The sequence below is a fragment of the Notolabrus celidotus genome, chromosome 18 (genome assembly GCF_009762535.1).
Source record: "Notolabrus celidotus isolate fNotCel1 chromosome 18, fNotCel1.pri, whole genome shotgun sequence".
Lineage (NCBI taxonomy): Eukaryota > Metazoa > Chordata > Actinopteri > Labriformes > Labridae > Notolabrus > Notolabrus celidotus.
The window spans coordinates 28,375,274-28,397,541 of NC_048289.1; the positions used below are offsets into that span (position 1 = coordinate 28,375,274).

Sequence of the window (22,268 nt, forward strand, 5' to 3'; positions counted from 1 at the left end):
ACTTCAAAGCATCTGGAAACAACAGCAGGGCCTGTTATTCAAATCTGTTACCAACAGTCAACTCTAGGCAAATTAACCCTTCGTGATCACTGATTGTTTTGGACAGACCGGTTTATATCTGAAAGGCATCAAAATGTAACGTTTCTTTTGTTCCTTCTGTGTTCTCTATCTCTATTCTTTGCTGTTGCTGTTTTGAATGAGCTGTTTCTCGGTGTTAGCGGCCTTTGAAGCTCATTATTTGTTTCACTTTAAGAAAGAGAAAAAAAAACTCATAGTTACATTAGTTATTAGTTATCAGTCATCTCTTAACACCCAGAGGCTTGTCCCGCCCCGCCTCCTATCGTTTCTCTCTCCTGTAAGTGTCTGATCTTTGACGTTATTCACCAGCACCATATGTTTACAAAGAACATCCATCCATCCATTATCTTGACCGCTTATCCCGTTAGGGGTGACGGGGGGCTGGAGCCTATCCCAGCTGGCTTCGGGCGAAAGGCAGGGTACACCCTGGACAGGTCGCCAACATATCACAGGGCTAACACAGAGAGACGGACAACCATTCATGCACACACTCACACCTACGGGCAATTTAGGGTGATCAATCAACCTGAGCATGTTTTTGGATTGTGGGAGAAAGCCGGAGAACCCGGAGAGAACCCACGCATGCACGGGGAGAACATCCAAACTCCACACAGAAAGGCACCCGCACGGCCGGGGATTCGAACCAGGAACCTTCTAGCTGTGAGGCAACAGCACTACCCACTGCACCACCGTGCAGCCCTCATTTAGAAATCTTACATTTGATATTCACTTATCTCAACAGGTGGACGAGGCTCCTTAATGACGTAATGTTTCATATGAATCCAAATCTAAGATAGTGCAGAATGACAGCTGAAGCAATTAGTAGGGATGTCCCGATTCCGATCTCAACTATCAGATCAGAGCTGATCTGGACATCTTTGAATTGATCAGTGATTGGCATAGGCAACCTCGTGGCTAGCAGCAGCTGCCATATCACTCCGTAGCTAGTCAGTCCCTCCAGGAAGTTGCGATTTCGCGATCGCAACTATCAACGCAAATTCAACCAATCAGCGCCATTTTTTCGCGGCCTTGCAATTTTATACGATCACCGCAACTTTCTCGCAACTTTGACCAATTACCTTAATCTCAGCCCCTGCACGTCATCAGTTTTGTCATCAATTTCACTTCCTTGGAACATAAACATAAGTCCTCACTTGATCGTCACTTTTCAACAACAAAACACGCACGGAGAACGGGTGAAGAGAGAGGACAGCAGGCAGGACAAGTGACCATGACAACGTTATTATTTATAGATTGAGGGGCTCAGTGTTCGCTTGGTCTCTACCTGCAGCAGGTGTGCTTTATGGACCAGCTCTCCTCACCTCCATGCATCTGTCTCATCTTCATTGATGATTTTTACCTCCCGGTGTGCGTTAGTGACAAAGACACAACCGGGGGACGTCTGTTTAATACTTGAGGTTTGACGTTGTTGCCGCTCTCACCGTAAAAAGCTCTGCATCTACAGCTTGATTTAATCCAGTTTGGTGAAACATCAGACACATTTAGTAAGTTTTGATCAACTCCTGGTCAACAAAGATGCAGATTCATTTCAGAGTGCGTGAACTGCCTGTCAAGTGCCTCTGTCACTGCGAGGTACATTCAGGGACCGTCGTAAATGTGCAATACAGACCTTTCATGGCATTTTTCTGTGAATAAAGAGAATCAAAACACAGTCAGTGGCCACATCAAGAATGTTTTCTAAAAACATCTGTAATTTAGCGTATTTACTTGCCCCTGAGATGTTATTGGGGGAAAAAAGAAAAAAAAAAAATTGCAACTTTCACCGCAATTTTTTCAAAAAGCTGTCGCAAATTCAGGCTTTTTGGGCCGCAACAATCACAAAAAAATCCCGCGATATCCTGGAGGGACTGGTTAGTGGCATACAACCTGGTGTGTTTTGATCTTGCTGTCAATCCAAATATTTACGTTCTCAGTAGGGATGCACCGATCCTAATTTTTAGGACCCGATACCGATACTGATACCTGGGCTTTGGTATCTGCCGACAGCGATGCTAGCCGATCCGTCGAAACATTAGCGCTGCACATGTTGCAAGTTTACGACAGAGTTGTTAGCAAAAGAAGCGTGACATGCACCTAAACTGCAGAGTCTCTGTAATTATCTTCCATCATGCTCCACCGGGCAAAATTACACAGACCGGCTGGCTCTGATGACGTAGGAGACACACATGGCTGTTGTAAACACAGAAACGCATAGAACTGAGATGAATAAATCTGCCATATGGATCGGCACTATATATCGGCTCCTTGTCACCGATATCCGATCTAGCTTTTTGAGTCCGATCTGGCCGATATTCGATATCAGGATCGGATCGGTGCATCCCTAGTTCTCAGTTTCAGAGCCAGATGCAAATTGTGAATCACATACTGTCTCATGAGAGCTGCGTTCAGAGCAGCCTCGGATTTAAGCCTGCTGTAATGCATGCACGCCAGTTTTGTGGGTGTCATACAGCAGAGCTTGTAAAACAGATTAGGAGTTTTACAACAAGCTAGCTGGATTAAGTTAAATGGAATAAAAATGAGACATATGAGTTATTTTTTTAATTACTTATGTTTGTTAAAGCAAAAAAATCAGTGTGCAGCTCAACTCTCTTATCTCTTGTGCAACTATTATCTAGACAAGTACAAGTATCTGATCGGGACTCAGTATCAGAAAATGTTAAACATCATAAAATCGGATCTGGTTCGGGGGCCAAAATAGCTGATCGGGGCATCCCTAGAAATTTGCTGCACACACTTTTTAAAACAGCGGTATGAGGAGATTCATATTTAACATGAGACGTCAATCAATGCTTTAATGTGAGTCGTACTGAAGGATCTCTCCCTCTCTGATCACCTGTGTCAGGTGCCGCAAGTGATCAGAGTGGGAAAGAGAGACGAGGGACTGAATCATTGATCGTAGCAGGCAATCTTATAAGGTTTAAAAAAATGAAAAAAGTTAAAACAGCTGGGATTATACTTCAGCTCTGGGCGACAGAAAAAAAATCTTAGGTAGACCAGCCTTGTGTAGTCCATGTTTGTTTGAATAGAATCAAAACATGACCATGATCTCTGTTTTTCACAATCCTTGACTGCACATTAAGAGACAGGATTGGGGAGCAAGGGAGCGTTTTAATCTAGAATCTGACCGCTAGATATCACTACATATTCCCCTTTCTGCACACTGTAACTTTAAGAAGCCAGACACAGCCAATAGCTGGATTCTTTGATTGAGGAATGCTGTGATAGATCGATCTGATTCACTGAGTCTCTGTGACAATTCATTAAGAATCTATGAAAGCTATCCTTTTGGGATATCATCTTATCTAACGAACGAGAAATCAAAAGTCTTAAGATATTCAACTTATTCTGATGTGAGAAAAAGTTAAAGGATATTTGTGTCATTTAAAAAAAAAAGAGCTGGAATCATCATGAAAAGCAAGTTTCCTTGAAATACAGCGAGGCTTGAACTTTGGCTCCGTTATCAAAACTGTCATTTGACTGAAGCTCACATAAATCATTTATCTCCTCCTCACATCAGTGTTATCTGCAGCTCTTCACACACAGTTTAAACCCTGTCAGAACACAGACAGCAACTTAGATATGACTGTTTGAACTGAATGAAGCACGAGTTTTCTGTATATTTGGCTCATACGAACTGAGTAACAGTGACAGACTCCTGAAGTGTTTCCTGCAGCCGTGATGACACGATGATCATCACATCCATGTTACATTAAATCATTATCAGCTGTCCTATCACACCCTGTAATCAGAGAAAGGCTGGATTACATAATCCCTTCAGACCTTACAAACATGTAACTGCCATCTGAAGTTCAAAGCACTGCAGCAGCAGATAGATAAGTGCTGACTGCAGGAGCAGGTAGCGGTTTAACTTCTCTGTGGCTTTAATTGACTTGATGAGTCTATGCAAACATCCTGCTATCTCAGATCAAGCTGGAGTGCCGAGAGTAAACAGAGAGTATTAATCATTTTGAGCACGCACGGATCTTCAAAAGCTGGAGGGCTGCAGAAAACCATCGTGCAGGTCCAGGAGGCAAATGCATTGAAATGTCAAAGCTTGAAAAAAAAAAAAAAAAGTGTCAGCCTAACAGTCAGAGCAAGGAAACAGGATCGCCCAGAGAAACTTGTGAACTTAGAACAATGTGTCCAGTCTGGTTTTGCTAAAAGAAGTCATTCTTTGTGAGCCTGAAACCGGATCGGGCTCGATACAATCATATCTGTTTCACACCATGATATCCCGTTGGCTGTCTGACAGGAGCGGCTGCAGTGGCTGGAAATTCAGAGAGCCTGACGAGGAATTCAGGGATAAAACTTTGCACCAATCGAACTTCTGTAAACTTTGATGACAGGTTAGCAGACAGGAGGGTCAAAGGGACAGCATATACTCCTGGAAACACCAATTATCTCACTACACTGTAATCTTTCTTCAGTCTGGTCTCTGACGTCTTCCAATCTGATACGGCTTGAAATCTAAATTTCCATCAGCGTGACGAAGCAAACCACTCCCACAGGATGAAAGATACACTTAAAGATAAAAGACAACATCAGGGACAAGCTGATAAGATGTGTAGACTTCAGTTTTATTTATCAGTGTTGAATGAACACATGATTTAAGTGGCATGACATAGAGCTGGGCGATATATATTTCATCTCAGTCGATATTGATAATTATCACACTGAGTATCAAATCATTATTTCATTTAAATTTAAAGGCAGATTTTTGGTTCTGATGGAAGTTGAAGATGGTTTGTTAGCTTGTATCTGGATTTAGTTTTCTGATCATCTTCTTGAGTCCCTCATTTCTGACGGTGCTCACAGGAAGCAGGTCTTTTGTGTAAGATGAGATTTTTATGAAGTTTTAGTTTGTAGATATAATTAGATTTAAATTCACATCATCCCCTTTATTAAGATTACTAAGGGTTACGGGTGGAGTGATGTTGTTGAAGCGAATGCATCACTGTGTTGCGTTTTCTTCAGTGTCGCATGCATAGACTGTAAATAAAAATGGACAGCGTTGCTCCGCCTCTTCCCGTTGTACGGTTCTGAAGCCAAAAAATCCCTCTCCTGGGAGCCGCCATTGTGCAGCCAGAGTCTGTGAAACCACTGTAATAAGCTCCGCCCTATAGCGTAGTGTCACAAGACGCTGTGTATCCTTTGAAGTTTCTCTCCACGGCAGCTGTGAATCAAAGGAAACAGGAAGTAAAACCCCGTTTTTTAAACTCTAATAACTAACGAAGAAGAAACTTTTCAGAAAAAAGAGGCCTTGGATACAAAACATTCAAATACTCACTACATATCACCACAGCATACGGATGTGAGAAACATTCGTACGACGTGTATTTATTTTTTAAAGTTTGAATGGTCCTCCATTCAAATGAATGGGGGAGACGGATTTTTTGACCTATACTGCAGCCAGCCACCAGGGGGCAGACACACTGCTGAAAGCCTCACCACCAGCCACCGGAACCTCTCCCTTGGTCGCATGTCGCTCGTTTCAGCTTGTGTCTTGTACATTTCGCTCCAATCGTCTTTAAGCCCCGCCTACTTCTAATCCTGAGACCATAGACTGTATAACAAATGGACGTGGTATCGGTGATGTCACCCATTTGTTTCTAAAGTGTTTTGAGGCCAATCGTCAGCGGGAGCCATATAGGGGCGAGTATTGCCAAGAACCTCACAATACGATACGCATCACGATCATGATATCACAATATTGTGATATATTGTGATATTCTACACAGTAACCTAAGAAAAAATAGGGATGGTGTTTTTGTAAATCACACAATATTACTCAAAATTAAAAGGACAAATTAAGTCAAAACCATTTGAGTGAAAACAACTTTTCCACTTTGTTGTTTCTGAAATACTGAAGTTGTTTTTTAGCTCCAACTTGGCTAAAATGTGACAACAATTAAGAGTTGAAATATCGATATCGTATTGGAGGTCAAAGTATCACAATATATTGCTGTATCCATATTTTTCACAGCTCTAGAGCCATATTGCTGCTGTCTAGCGAGTGTGACGTAAAGAGGCGGGCTTTGAGCTTCCTAGCCAACAGCTACAGTGTTCCCGCCTGTCAATCAAGTCAGCTGTGCCTCTCATTGGAAGACTCGTAACTTCAATATCGTCAAAATTGCCGTGTTAGAAATAAATTCACCCCCCCGTACAGTGTGTGCCGATCAAGTCTTGAGCTATCCAGACTACACTTGTCTTATGAACTAGACTGTAAACATGTTTATTTCTGCTGTAAAGATCGGCGTTTTTGAATGGGTGTGTATGTGGTTTCCGGCGTTTCTGCAGCCAGCCTCAAGTGGACACTCGAGGAACTGCAGTTTTTAGCACTTCAGCATTGGACTCCCATTTTTAGACCAGAGGTTGCCGCTTGCCTGAGACATGATCGGCTGCTCATTGTCTTCTTCTTCTGTCTAATGTTGGGTGGCCACATGCATTCAAGGCACATTAGCGCCACCCTCCTTTTCCAGTGGTTGGGGGGTGTAATTACAGGTTTATTTACATTGAATTTTTATTGAACATTTGTCATATTGATATTGAAAAAATATATACCTCGATAATTATCATGATGGACAGTGTCGAGTAGCCTATGTATTGTTTTAAATGCTAGTATGTTTTTTATCATTTGTATTGTACATTCGTTCACATCTTCCTGCCCAGGGACCACAGATGAAAATTAGCTTACAGCTAACTCTGGCTTGACAGTTTTTGTTTTGCATGGCCCCTGTCAAATAAACTAATAAATAAATAAAATAAATACAATAAATATAGAATTATCTCCCAGCCCTAGCATGACATATTACAGTCCTGCAAGAGTCCCAGACAAAATGTGTCACCTTTTTTTCAGCAGAGCGTCTGATTTATTGAACGCTGTGAGAAAGAAATCTGCAAAAGCAAACTGTGCACCGAGCATGAAGTCAGTGTTTCAAAGATGTCAAATATACGCTGGTTCAGACTTCTCATATGCTGCATTACCCCAGAAAAATCCCCTCTTGTTGTGGATTACTTGCATTATAGAAAAGATTCATGCAAGTTTGATTTGACAGAATGCAATTAACAGACTAAACTAACAGTTCTTGAAAGCAGATTACATCCAGCTTCTGGAAACATCACACAGCGTTTAGCCGCATGGCTGCACTCTGCATCATGAATCAACTCCAACGAAACGCAGACACAACTTTGAGGAGTCATAAGCATCATAATCAGGAACCTAACATCACACCACAGACGCTTTCTACTCTCTGCAAAACTGTGGTTTCAACTTTTCCACTCTAGCTTTCCATCTGACCCCAAACAGAGCGTGTCTTTAATACCCGCGCCACTCATCTGATCCGATGGCATGAGAGTGAATGAAATAACAGAGTATCGACACAGAGAGATGCAAAAGAAAAAAAGAGGAACCGCTTCTGTGTTTTGCTGAGAGGAGGCAAAAACCACTTCCTCTCAGTGAATGAGAGAGCTGTCCAAGAAACCGCACGGTTTCATAAAATACCACCCACTCGTTTTGCTGTGATGCTGCAACCTATCATTGCAGCTGCACCTTGTTTACGCTGCTAGAAAACGTAAGAGCAAGCTCCTTCACAACAAACACAGTCACACAGATAAAACCATGCATCGCAGTATTTATAGAACTGTTACAGACTGTGTTCAGACTTGATCCTGATCGATCATTCTGACACTATAAGTTCAGAAGATTTTATGCAGACTGGAATAAGGACAGGGTGAGCAGGTCTACAATGTCACCTGCCAGTCAAGTCAGCTACACCCTTTATTAACCCATAACCAAGCAGCAACCTCCGGTCTTAAAATATGAAGCCCATGTAGAAGTGTTGAAAACTGCAGTTCATCGAGCGTCCACTAGAGGCTGGCTGCAGAAACACCAGAAACCACATACACACCCATTCAAAGAAGACGATCTTTACAGCAGAAATAAACATGTTTACAGCCTGGTTCAAAAAACAGTTTAGGTCTGAGTAGCTCATTTCTCTCTCGGCACACACTGTACGGGGGTGAATATTTTTATAACTCTCTATTTTCGAAGAAATTAAACTATTAACCCCAAATAAGGGCGCGCCAACTTGATTGACAGGCGGGCACCATGTAGCTGTTAGCAAAAAAGCTAAAGGCCCGCCTCTTTACCTCAGACTAGCTCAAACGAAGTTAGGTTGTGTTCAGCATTTGGATTGGATTCAAAACAGCGCTTCAGAAACAGATGGGTGACGTCAAGGATACTGCAACCATTATTTTTACAGTCTATGCTCATAACCATAATATCTTCAAAACAAATGAGTCATAAAAAAACACCGTCCGTTCAAAGAAATGAGCTATTCAGACAGATTTCACATTTTTGAACCAGGCTGTAATCAAGTTTATTTCTGCTGTAAAGATCTTTTTTTTAGAATTGAGGTGTCTGTGGCTTCTGGAGCTTTTGGGGCCAGCCTCAAGTGGAGACTTGAGGAACTGCAGTTTTTTGCACTTTGGCTTTGGCTTCATGTTTTAAGACTGGAGGTTGCTGCTTGATAAATTGCATCAGTTGACTCAAGTCAGGCTGTAATCAAGTTTATTTCAGCTGTAAAGATCGGCTTTTTCAATGGGTGTGTATGTGGCTTCCTGCGCTTTTGGAACTAGCCTCAAGCGGACACTCCAGGAACTGCAGTTTTTGGCACTTTGGCTTTGGCTTCCTGTTTTCAGACCGGGAGTTGCTGCTTGATAAATTGCATCAGTTGACTCATGTCAGGCTGTAATCAAGTTTATTTCTGCTGTAAAGATCGGCTTCTTGAATGGGTGTGTATGTGGCTTCTGGAGCTTTTGGGGCTAGCCTCAAGTGGACCCTCCAGGAACTGCAGTGTTTAGCACTTCGGTTTTGGCTTCATATTTTCAGACTGGAAGTTGCTGCTTGATAAATTGCATCAGTTCACTCTGTAGTTTTCTTTAAGTTAGCTCACATTTACTACATTAAGCTAAATATTTCCACTAAGGTAAACCTGGACCTGGTGGGGGTTTTTCTACTTCTACAATGTCTGAGTTGGTGATGTTTTTCTTTCAGCATCGTAAACACTGTGTAGTGAAGCAGCTTTCTCCAACATACCCTGCAGTTTTAATGCCTTTTAACCTCTATTGCTCCTTCTCTGCTGTTTATGCCTCTTCTTCTCTCAGTCCACAGACTTCTTTCTGCAGATATTAAATGCTTACAGTGAGTCCTCCAGAGTCTGCATCCCTAGCAAGTCAGTCCTTTATAGAAATAGTCTGCTTTCAAAATGCAGAGTCCAAAAAGTTGAAGACTAATTATCCCGAGTCATATTTCAGTTATTGTTTCCTCACTTCCTGATAATGTCACTTACCCACATGCTAATTCCTCCCTGGATTCTTTGCAAAGTGAAGCTAAATTGCTCATACTCTGTTCTGTCTAGACACCAGAGAGCCACGATCCCGGTTATTAAGTTTGATTATTGATCACCAGGAAAGACTGCTTGCTCAAATGTCACAAAGAGAAAAAGGGAAGGCGGCTCTGATACAGCAACAGCTTGCACGCACGTCGCCCTGACTGTGATGGTTTCATTTCAAATGTCACCGTGTCTTTCTCAGCGCCGCATTAACGCTCATAAAGCTTAGTTCTTCCGGTTAGTACCGGGCAGGGCTTGAATGGCCATCTGAGAAATTCAATTCACTCAGATTGAAATTGAGGTTTAGTACGGGAGCAGTCCAAAAGCGTGCGCCGGGATTACCCCGGGCCAGGTGGTGAGTCAAACTGTCGGAGAGTAAAAGTGATTCAACGTCTGGCTCTGGGCCCACTCACAGTTTGTCCGTCCTGCTTTAAAGAGCCGCGGCGCTCCATGTTTGGAGATAAATGTCAGCGGAGCTCAGAGATTATCTTTGTATGATTTTAAATGTGTGTGACCGTGTGTGTCAGCCTGCATGTGGATGTTTGTACATGTTTGTCTATTTGATTATGTGTGTGTCTGGTTTGTTTTTGTGTCCGGGGTTGTGTGCCCAGGTGGGGGGTGGGGGGGGGGGTGTGTGTTTGTGTTTGTGAGTGTGCGTGCTGGAGCGGGAAAAGCGATTCTCTTGATGGGCATGACAGCTGTGCAGGGAGACGCTCCACTCTGGGTTTTTTTGTGCCACCTGAGAAGCTCGGGGGCGGGATGTTTGTGTCTGTGCGGCGTCCCCACTCACCTCTCATACCTGTGACAGCACTTACCCTGTTTTGATTCATGTACTAGCTCAGTAAAAAAGGGAGTTTCAATGCTGATGTTTTCTGCACACTGTGAGAGGAAGTCATAACTTCTTTAGATCCTCTGTTAGTTGGATCTGGTAAAGTCAGACTTCTCAAATGTACCACAGTCACTTCCACTCGTTAGACTTAGCAATGGCAGCAGATTTTATCAGCTGTCGTTGATAAATGTCAGTGGTGTGAGGCTGCAAATACTGATCTGCCTGGATACATGAAGCTGTCAGTGCAGAGAGAGGAGTGGAAAGCCCTGGGAACATCAAACCAGGGGAGACGAAGGCCTCGGGACCGGAGACTGGGCCGTAAAGTGCATGCTAGGGGTGCAACGGATTACAAAACTCACGGTTCGGATCGTATCATTTTTCAAATGAGCAAAAAAAAAAAAAGAAGACAAGACAAATATAACTTTGTCCCTCCATTTATTTTGTAAAAACACTTGGAAACTTTTGCCCATTAAATAAAAACAACACTAAACTCAAAATTTACTGCATGTGCAAAGCACTCTATCTGTGGGCCCAGTCCTGCCTCAATGGCTACGTTTACATGAGACTTTTAATCCCTCTTTAATTCAGAATTAAAATTAAACCCTCTTTAAAAAAAAATTAAACCCTCTTTAAAAAGATTGAAAATGACCTTTTGAACACCTAATTCAGAATGAAAATGACTATTCTGATTATTCTGATTTTAAATCCAAATTGAATAATTCCTCCATCATGTATACGTTCATTCCACTTTAAATTAATTCCGGTCGTTCTGAGCATGCTCACTCCCTTGTCCTGTCGCGATGACGCACATATTCCAGGCTGAGGTTAGAGCAGCCGTTGCACTAACCGGCTTTGATTCGCCAAAGTCCGGTCTTCCGCCTCCCTTCTCCGGTCCTCTATCTCTCTTCTCCTCCTCAGCTGACGAAAGTGAAGCAGTATGTTTGTGTGGAGCTGCTTATTCAAAACTAGAGTCAAAATCAAAGCGATAATTGTACTTATTGTGTGATCTTCCCTGTTGTAGCAGAAAATGAAAGACGCAGAAACTGGAGTCTGTTTTCTTCCGGTAAACATAAATACGTCACGCCCGCCCCTGTCCAATCAGAACCCTTCCCAACCCCCAGACCTTCAGAGGAATTGAATAAAGACGATTAAACGTGTTTTCCATGTATAGTATGTAAAGTGTCAAGTTTAGAGTAACTTGATTCCTATGTCATCTGTGACGGGCGAGATAGTGTCAGGGTAGTAGTCAAGATCTCTACCCCTGCTCCTGTCTTTATCTACGTGTTGTTGCCGACTTACTGTCTCCAGAACCAGAGCACAGGTCTTCTTCCCACTTGGTGTGTTCCTATTGTCCAAACATGGTTATCTAACTTTAGTGTCGTCTTCTGGGGGGGAATAAATACCATGCCTGAGGATTTGTCTGACAGAACTGACTTGGCATTGCACTGCACTCTCCTGCCTGTGTACTGTTATGTTGTTTCTCCTTGGCCAAGTTCTACATAAACTATTTCAACGTAAGCCGTCAGAGTCTGCTGAGTCTTCTGTGTCCAGTGTCCAGTTTATTGCTGAATTCCATCACAAACCTCAATTTGGAATTACTATTTCCATGTAAACACGAAGGAGAAGACTTTAACTCCGAATTATTTAATTCTGAATGATTAAATCTGAATTAAAAAACATCATGTAACCGTGGCCATTCACTGCATTTCATGGCGTGGCAAGTGAAGGAGCGGAGGAACTTCAGAAGTTTCACTCCATTCTTCTTTCAATCGCTGATTTTCACCGTCCACTTTTCTTTGAGATGCAAACTTGGAACACAGTTTTCGTGCATTCTAGTGTCCTACAGGTGTCAAAGTGCCAAAATGCGAACTGCTCCATGAACGAAAGTGAAAGTTAAAAATTGCACTTGCAGCAGTGGACTCTAAGTGACCCAGTAACAGCCTGTTTGCGTATCATTGACATGGAGACAAGTCCCGGTAAACACGCAGTGACCCGAACAGTGAAGGGATAACAGTTCAGGGGCCACAAATAGGCGACCGGATGCGGCCCGCCAACCGCTTATTGAGGGCCTCTGGTCTAGTGGGTGCGCAACAGAATTTCATAACGTGGCTCAATCACATTCAGCATTCACTGTATTTCACAGGGAAACCAAAATGCTCCCATACATGTGACTTAAAAGATGCAGGAGGTTTTTCAATTTCCTCTGCTCCTTCACTTGCCATGACTACTGCTGTGCTTGATGAGTGAGTGTGGATTGAACATGCGGTCATCACGTGAACGCGCCCACCAATCCGCGGACCACGTCCATGCCGAACCGTGGAGAGGCATCTGTATGGATCACGGATCAACGATGATCCGTTGCACCACTAGTGCACGCAAAATGAGAATCTGGCTGAAGAAAGTGTCTGAAATCTGCCTTTTTTTATTAGCAACATGCAAACCAGTCCACCAAGGACAGCAGATAAACTCCTCACCTCTAAGTTCATGCAGAAATGAAGGAGTGGTAATGACATCTTAACCCCCCCTATATCTGCAGCCTGCAGGCGGATGCTGGGGGGGAAGTAGGGCTGAGAGTTTGAGCTCAGTGTCGTTGTCAAAGCAGAGGCAGAGTCTGGAAATCTTGCAGCTCAATTAGAACACCTAATTGGAGGATACTTTGTCAAGTGATTGTGAGAATGACGCATGGCAAATGTGAAAGTAGTGCAGCGGGAGTTGCCTGCCTGAACTAGCTCCATTTACGTCATGCAGCTTCTTCTAATGGACAGAATGTCTCTCAGAGGTAGAGACTGGCTCTGGTGTTTCAGCCCCGTGCGTTTAGTGGTGGAAAATGAAAAGAAAAGCTATTTTCTTTTCTCTCCTGCGCTGAGTTTTCTTGGCTGAGCTGTCAATCCAAGCAATTTCTGTAACCGCCCGGCTCTACAGCGGCTTCAAAATGCTTAATTGACTGTAAAGCCACGGACAATGGCCGACTTGTGACAATGGCATGAGACGCATTGGCTGATGAGCTGTTTGCATTTCGCATGGAGGCTCTGCTGCAGGGTTGTTGTTCCAGGCTCACGTTAAAACCAACACACTCCATGTTAAAGGCACGAAAACAAAAAAAAACTACAACAAAAAGCAACATCTCTTCACAATGGAGGATGTGCAGCCTGGAGGAACATGTTCCTGCCCTGAGTAACCCGTCGAAGGGCAAAATGAAAGTTGGCTCGGTGCAGGCAGGTGAGCTCTGCCAAAGATAGTTGGCTGCAGAACAAAGAGGCGCTCACAAACATCTAATATTAGAATGATTCAGCGGTTCAACAAGACCGACAGAGTAGCAGCTCTTCTCAGGTTAAACATTCTCTGATTGCAGCATGCCTGTCAGGTTAAACTCAACCCGTACTGAATCACTTATTTATCTGCTTTAAGTTCTGAACTGTGACCTCCAGTGTCGAGGAGAAGTAGCCAGCAGCTGCAGCTGTTCCTGCAGCAGCTGCCTCCACATCAATGCAGCATTTAGATACTTCATCTATATTTCAGATGCTTTTTATTCCCTCTTCCATGCTGTGGTTACATTTTGTGGTCGGTTATGCTGGCCCAGAGAAATGTCTCAGCCTTCTCAACAGCATTATGTTGTAACTAGGGATGCAAATGTCAAGTATTGTCCGTGATCGATGTTTGGAAATGTTAACGATCAATTATAGATTAATCATTAAAAAAAAAACTAAACGTTTTCCACGTCAAAATCAATGCAGAATGCGTTTTTTCCCTTAAATCAAATTTTCCATCATGACACAATGTATATAACTGACAGTACTGAAGAGCTACGGATCGTATTGAGGTGTTTTCCGTTGCTTAGCGCCGCTCGAGTGGCTGCTTGTTGCAGCAGCTCTCTCTTCGTTGTTCTTTTTTCGACTCTTTTTTCCTATCTGTTGAGTTATCTCTGTATTTGGAGCCTGTCATGACTTTTAATGACTCCTTTGTTGGCCATAGACAGCCAAACTGGCTACGTTTGCAGGGGTGTTTTTACTGTTTTTGTTCCTGTGTGTGTCCAGAGATCCTGTGTAACCATGGTTGCATTGTTTACATACGAGATCAGCTGTTAGCAGCCCAGTAGCATTGTGCATGCTAAACGATGCTAGGCCTGATGTTACCCTTCGAGTTGAGGAGAAGGAGGCAAGGACGACGTGCTGGTACTGAGGTGCAAGCTAAGAAAAGACGACACAGACCTGTCCTTCCACCCACCGTTATGGGGAATGTAAGATCTATGTATGATAAGGTGGACGAGCTAACCCAGCACCAGAGGGAATACTGGCAGAGTAGCATCATGCTAACAGAGCTAACACCGGACACCAACGCCACATTGGAAGGATTTCACCTGCTGTGGGCGGACAGGATACAGGAGAGCAAGACTGAACTAACTGGGGAAGAAGGCCAGCTCAGTCCTGGACCCTGTGGAGGTGGCTGACAGGAGAATTATGGCCAAGCTGTCGTCTCTGATGAATGTTTCTTTTCTATATATATTCTTGTTGAAATTCTTGTACTGTACACCTTTTTGTTTGCTGCTGTAACTCCATGAATTTCCCTGTTGTGGGACGAATGAAGGAGTCTCTCTCTCTCTCTCTCTCTCCATCTTCCTCTATCCCTCTCTTCAACCCCAACACGGTCTCAGCAGATGTGTGTCTAACATGAGTCTGGTCCTGCTGGAGGTTTCTGCCTGTTAAAGGAAGTTTGTCCTTCTCTCTCTCTCTCTCTCTCTCTCTCTCTCTCTCTCTCTCTCTCTCTCTCTCTCTCTCTCTCTCTATCTCTCTCTCTCTCACTATATATCTCTGTCTCTCTAGATCTTTCACAGTGTCCAGTTTTCAAAAATATATGTTGGAGTTAGTTCTTAACAATCAATTAATAAATACTTAATTAACTGTTGACATCCCTACTTGTAACTTCTCTGTAACATATAATTGTTTTGGGGTTTTTAAACTTAGTTTTTATTTTGCTTTAGGCAACTTAAACATTCATTTACACATCTTTACTGTATCTGTTGCTATATGCTTTCATAGAATATAATATAACAATCAAAAAACCCACAAAAGACATACATTTAAATGCATGAGTTAATAAAGAAGAGTAAATAATACATATATATATATGAAGAGAGAGATAATAGAAAAAGGAAGGAAGAGATATAATATAAATAAAAAGAAGTGAATAAATGAAAGACACTAAAAAGAGCACTTTACTTCACCAACATACCACTTTTAACCACTTAATCGTGATACACTTACATGTAACTGTTTCAAACACAAAACCACTTCCTGTTTCAATAAAAACAAGCCGCTGCACTACCTGCTGTATCCTACTTCACCTTTGTACGTGCACGGTGCAGCGCGACACCCGGCGAATTCATATGAAGCCTAAAAAAGCAATAGATGAAGAGACCGCTGTGAAGCAAAGGTGTGAGCTGTCAGTACGGCACAGCATGTTAGCCCGAGGATAGCAGCAGCAGCGAAGGAGGGGAAAAGTGCAAGTTCAATACAGTTCAAGACGGAGCTCTTGGGGGACAGTATCTGTTTTTTCTTTCTCTGGATTTCTCACTCCTTAACGTGGAGACACATTTATCTCTCCTGCAGCTTATTACACTCTCTGATGCCGTAAGTCAGGGAGCATGCAAAGTTTCCTGTCGTGCAATTTGATTTGTAAATGAAGGCCGGTGCATCACCTAAAGCTGTTGTTTATTTATGTCACACGTGTGCTGCAAAGCTGCACACAGCCTGTGACATTTTGATGTTGCACTAATCCATATTATGTATCTGATCATTTTAGAAATTGCAGGGCTGTCGTGAGAGGCAGAGAGCCAGTCTGCGTGCTGCACATATGTGCTGTATAGCTCGGATGTACTGTACATCAGGATCCCCTCCTGACACCACATTTGATATCTGCACCTGTGGAAATTAGACACTGTTTTCCAGCATGGAAAAATAAAACCGACCCCACCACCCTGGCATTCTTTAGACTTCGTGACACTATGGAGGTATCGGTGTAACTATAGACGCAGAGAACCCATTGATGTAGGTTCACACTTAATTAACGTGTGCACAAACAGAAATACTGACTTGAGAGCAGAAAGTCAACCTGCAGAGGTGTGCACGGTTATGAGAGCGTGTCTTACCGTAGGAGTCAGTTGGGTTGTCTTCACCGCAGTGTTTCTTTACATTGATTGCAGCTTTCAACCCAGCGTAGATCTCACAGAAATCTGAAATAAGAAAACACAATCTGTGAGCACCATCGCCAAGAGAAGATAAACATCACAGCAGGCCAAAAAGTCTGCAGGCTTACAAAGTGATCCTGCAAGACAGGGGTTAGCCAAATCCAACAGATAGCCACAGCCCTGTAAAAGGGAAATCCACATGGCCACTGATGCATGTGTGCACTGCCAAGTGAGGGATGACATGGGTGGAGTCTAAGGTTCAAAGAATATGGAAATCCCCAGAGGAGGTGCAAGGTTTTCTTGTCAATGAAAACTGATGTTAGATTTTCATGTGACCAGCTTACCACTAAAAGGCTTAGTAGTCTAATCCTTTAGCCAAATGAAGTGTCTAACTTAAGGCTTAGGCTGGCAAGAGGAATCAAAGGGAGTTTATAGTATGAACCTTGCTGGACTCGGCCAGGACTGCACTCTGTATCAGTTCAGGAATGCACTCATGGAAGGAGTCTCTGATCCATGATGTGGCACAGGTATTCCTCTCATTGGCGTCTTTCTCCTGCGTGCGAGTGTTTACAGCAGGAGTGCTACGATTAGAGAAGGAAGCTTGAGGCCACATGAAGCAGACACTTTGACCTATTATTGAGATGCATGTCAACTGAGCGTGTCACAATCCTGGCAGCCGAGGAGAATAATTAGGAGTCACACCTCAACAAATACCATCAAGGTGAGGATGAGAGACGCAGCTTTTAAATGTCAAGTAGCTGAAAAAACATCGTGCATGCCTCGCATACCTGCAAAAAAAAAACATCCAGCCAACTTGTATTCTTTGCCAAAATCAAAATAACACTGTCCTCAGCGTATGACTGTTACAGTAAACTGCATTCCTCTCTCATCTGATTCAATAATCTTCAGAAACTGCCCGCTGGCTTCGGATCAAACAAAGTGATAGAGGGCAAATTGAATTAACGTCACATCTGGGGCTTTTTTATTGAAACAGACAAACACAGAGACGTGCCGTAAATACAAATAAACATGCAGAGAAGGATTCACGAGCAGGAGCTCAAAGCGTGAGTACGAGGGCTGCGCCACACACTCTCACTCCTGCCCCCCCAGGTCAGGAGGAGGAGGACCATGAACAGATGCAGGAAAAACTTCACCACAGATCTGCAACAAATCTGCATAAAACAAGGGAATAAGCAGATGCAGCTGTACAAATCTAACTCTTCCAATAAGTCTGCTTGTGCTGGTGTTTGTTATCCACTACTGTCCTGCTGGCTCACAACAGCAGCTCCCAAATCAATAAACACCTGCTTCTCATCAGCCGTAAAATCCTCACCATGACAGAAAACACTGGATGCATTTGTAGAGCGCTGCCTGAAATCTTCACATGAGGTGAGCACGATGTTCATGAATTAAGTCGATCTGAATATGAGGGGGTTAAGTGTTCGGTGAAGTAAACACAAAGGGTTAACAGCCAATGCCAACTGCCTCCCAATTCTTTGCTTGTTCATACATGTCCCTCCCAGCGTGAAGTCTGCCTTATCTGCATGGGGTGGTGAGCAGGTGATGAGTCTCGAGAGTGAGCAGCAACTTACAGGTTTGGAAAATCAAGCCAATGCAGGCGTGCAAAAAACTGCAGTTCCCCAAATGTCCACTTGGCTGTCTCCAAAAGCCCACATAGTCCCATTAACACCCATGTAAAAATGCCCATTTTGCATGCTACATGTCTAAACTTCTATACATTGTAAAGACAGTGAAAGTTTTTAGAATGTATCTATTTCAAGATTTTGTGGCTAAGAGTTGTATATTTTTTTGCATAATTAAGGGAGTGGCTAAGATGACTGAAAGGGGGGAACATTGTAGCTGTTTGCATGGAAGCCAAACTCCATCTCTTTGTCTGTTTTGACCGAGCAACCTCCGGCCACGAGATTTGAGGCAAATGTAGAAGTGTTAAACGCTGCAGTTCCCAAAAGGTCCACTTGGCTGTCTCCAAAAGCCCACAAAGTCCCATTAACACCCATGTAAAAATGCCATTTTTGCATGTTACATGTCTTAACTGTTTCACATCGTAAAGACAGTGAAAGCTTTAAAATGTATCCGTTTTTAAGATTTTATGGGTTGCACATATTTGCATAATTAGGGGCGTGGTTAAGATGACTGACAGGCAGGAAAATTGTAGCCGTTTGCCAGGAAGCCAAAGACCAAACGCCACCTCTTTGTCTGCTTTGACCAAGCAGCAACCTCTGGCCACGAGATTTGAGGCCAATGTGGAAGTGTTTGTTACTTTTTGTACTTTTGTTACTGTTCTAACTCCATGAATTTCCCCATTGTGGGACGAATAAAGGAGTATCTTATCTTATCTTATCGCATCTTTAAAGCTGCAGTTCCCCAAATGTCCACTTGGCTGTCTCCAAAAGCCCACAAAGTCCCTTTAACACCCATGTAAAAATGCCAATTTTGCATGTTACATTTCTACACTTGTACACATCGTAAAGGGCTGTGAAAGTTGTGTTAAAAACTGCAGTTCCTCGAGTGTCCACTTGAGGCTGGCTCTGAAAGTACTGGAAACCACATACACACCCATTCAAAAAAGCCGATCTTTACAGCAGAATAAAACACATTTGCAGCCTGGTACAAAAAATGAGTTTAGTCTGAATAGCTCATTTCTCTATCAGCACACACTGTTGAGTTCAAAGGGGGGTGAATTTTTTCATAATGCAGTGTTTTCCATTATGAGAGGCACAGCTGACTTGACTGACAGGTGGGAACACTGGCCAGGAGGCTCAAAGCCCACCTCTTTACCTCACACTAGCTCAACAGAAGTTAGGTTGAGTTCGGCAGCGCTCCAGAAACAGACGGGTGATGTCACGGATACTGCGTCCATTTTTTATACAGTCTAGGGTTTTGACCTAAAGTTAGGTTGAGTCAGCAGTTCCAATATTCCAATGACTCTCCAGAGACCAATGGAGTTAGTCATCCTGTTACGTGTCGCTCCTCCAGGTTTGCCCCAGTCCCACGGTACAAACGTCATCACATCCAATGACTTGCTCACGGTGACTCTTTAGGAATATTCCCTTCTGTGCTCTTGCAGAAATTTGCAGAATTGTGACTCTGGAGCTGCCAGGTCAAATGTAACCTCTTTGCTTTCACACATGCAGTCGGCCCGGGAAATTTCAGGAGGTTTTCAGTAATCTTGTGCACATGCATTAATGACCTGCCATCCGGACAACTTGGTTTCAGCTCTGATTGAGGCTACAATAGAGCACACTATCATTAGGTTATTAAACTGATGATTTCTCCCAGGTTGTATCATTATCTGATGACATTCAGCCAAGTGGCACCATGACTCTTGTCACCTTTCCAGCTGACTTGGCAGACGGTGCACACAAAGCCGCTCCTTCCTCACATTGAGGAGATAATGAATTAAGTCCTCTTGTATGCACACAAAGGTACAAAGGCCCTGAGTCATCACGTCATTATTTTGGGGGTTTAAGCCCTCTGCTTCATGGTGTGCATGTTTTACTAATTATTTTCTTATTTCGAAAATCATCACAAGTGGAGGGATTTTTGTTTTAGACGGCTAGAGCTCCTCTACATGTAGGAGTGGGATTCAAAGTCAGTTTGTCAAGACCAGCTGGTGTGAATTATGGATCTTTCAACACACTGCACCAGGAGTCTACAATATATCTGGTTCTTGCACAATTTGGATAAACATTGAGCAACTTACAAAATATTTTCTTCACCTTCTGTGAAAGGTTTACTTATGTTTGTCATTAAAATTCAATATTCTTCAATATGACAAATGGAGTTACAGTCATTCATTGAACCTCTAATTTTGGCTCCCTGTGATGTTACCCTGTGGTTTCTGGGGAGGTTGTTCTGAAGCTAAAAGATGGTGGATGCCATATTTGAAATTCTGACTCAACCTAGCTTTCCATCAAGCTAAAGATGGACAAAAAGGTGGAGCTGACCTCCTGACATACAGCTGCCCACCTGTCCATCAACTCAGCTGTGCTTCTAATTATGCAAATGTATATATAACTCTACATGCCTTGACAGAATCATATGGGATGTGCATATACAAAAAAACATACTTTGAACCAGAGTGCAAGCATGTTTACCTCTGCTGTTTAAATGGGCAAATTAACATGGGCCCTAATGGAGATTCCTTTGCTTTCGCAGCCAGCCCCAAGTGGACACATGAGGAACTGCAGGTTTTGTTTGAGTCATTTTATCAATAGTAATAATAATAATAACTGGGATATATATAGCGCCTTTCAAGAAACCCAAAGTCGCTTCACAGGGTCAGGTAGGGGGTCAGGGGGGTAGGTGGGGATAGCTAATGGGGAAGGCCTTGAGGAAAGGGTGCGTTTTGACTGTCCTGGGTTGGGACGCTGCAGATGTCGGGAGGGAGAGCGTTCCACAGAGTAGGGGCTGCCACACTGAAGGCTCTGTCTCCAAAAGACTGCAGCTTAGTCCGGGGGATGGAGAGGAGACCCAGGTCCAAGGGCCATAGGTTCTGGGATGGAGTGTGTTGGTATTGGGGGGCGAGGGCATGCAGGGATTTGTAGGTGGGGAGGAGGAGTTTATAGGAGATGCGGTACTTAACAGGGAGCCAGTGGAGGTGCATGAGAGTGGGGGTGATGTGCTGCCAGGGCTTAGTATGCGTGAGAACCCTGGCAGCTGAGTTCTGCACGTATTGGAGCCTGTCCAGGGCATTGCTGCGTACCCCGAACAGGACTCCATTGCAGTAATCCAGCTGGGAGGTTATGAATGCATGGACGAGGGTCTCTGCAACTGAATCCTACAGTATATTTTTAAATGATGATCTCTTTACTTTAATCACTTAAGTTTCACCCACTGTCTTGGTTTATAAACCTTACAGCTTGTTTCATAGACCTGTTTTCACATTTCTACATAATAATGTTGTTATTTTACCATACATACATTTCTTGACAGTGGGAGCACTTCGCTTCAGTTTTTTTTTGTTTACTCTTGTTGAATTTTTATCAAATGCATGACTAGAATCAAGACAGATTCTTTGTATGAGTTAAAATACTTGGAAATAAACCCGGTCCTGGTTCTGATTCTGTTTATCATCCATAATTGGAAGCCCTCACCAAGCCCTAAGAGATGAAGGGCTTTGCTATTATTATGAGAACATTATTAATGTGGTTCAATCCAAGACCTTAACTCTTACCACATTCTGGCATTCCTCTTTTATACTGATTTTTGACTGTTTTTCCACACAGAGGTTTCCAAGTGTTCACCATCCTTACAGAGTAAGACCGCCTTTAAAACCGAGAGCTTACACCCCCATTTTTCAGCAATGGTAGAGCATCTTTTGATGTAAATAAAGTTCTTCAGGATGCCATCTGCCAAGAAATCATTCAGGCCCATTAAGAGATCGTCCAATCTAGGGCTGGGTAACGAGAGATGGTTCAGTCCCACTAATAGACGATCCAATCCAAACCAGTGTGCCAGGAGATGGTTCAAGCCAATTAATAGACTGTCTAATCAATGCAGTTAATCTGATAGATATCTTCAGTTACACTGGATGAGCTTAAGGCACGCTTCCACCATGTCCATACTGGTTCAAAGTTGACTCAAAGACACAACCTTCTGATGGATTGTACAGTCCCATTGAAAAACATTTGGTGCAAATGCAGCCATCTCCATATCGATAAACAGTGCAGACATTTCCAATCATTGTTACACTGCTGAGCAAACAGCCAGCTCAATACTGGACCCAATCAATGCACAAGCT

The 22,268-nt window shown here is 43.2% G+C and overlaps 1 protein-coding gene across 2 annotated transcripts in view; it reads right to left on the reverse strand.

Annotated features, from left to right (window-relative positions):
- Positions 1–22,268, reverse strand: part of thrab (thyroid hormone receptor alpha b) — a 482,714-nt gene that overhangs the window by 219,398 nt on the left and 241,048 nt on the right. For both annotated transcript variants that reach the window (XM_034707682.1, XM_034707683.1), the window contains one exon: positions 16,466–16,549. The gene's annotated coding sequence lies outside the window, so the exon portion shown is untranslated. The remainder of the gene's footprint in view (positions 1–16,465; positions 16,550–22,268) is intronic.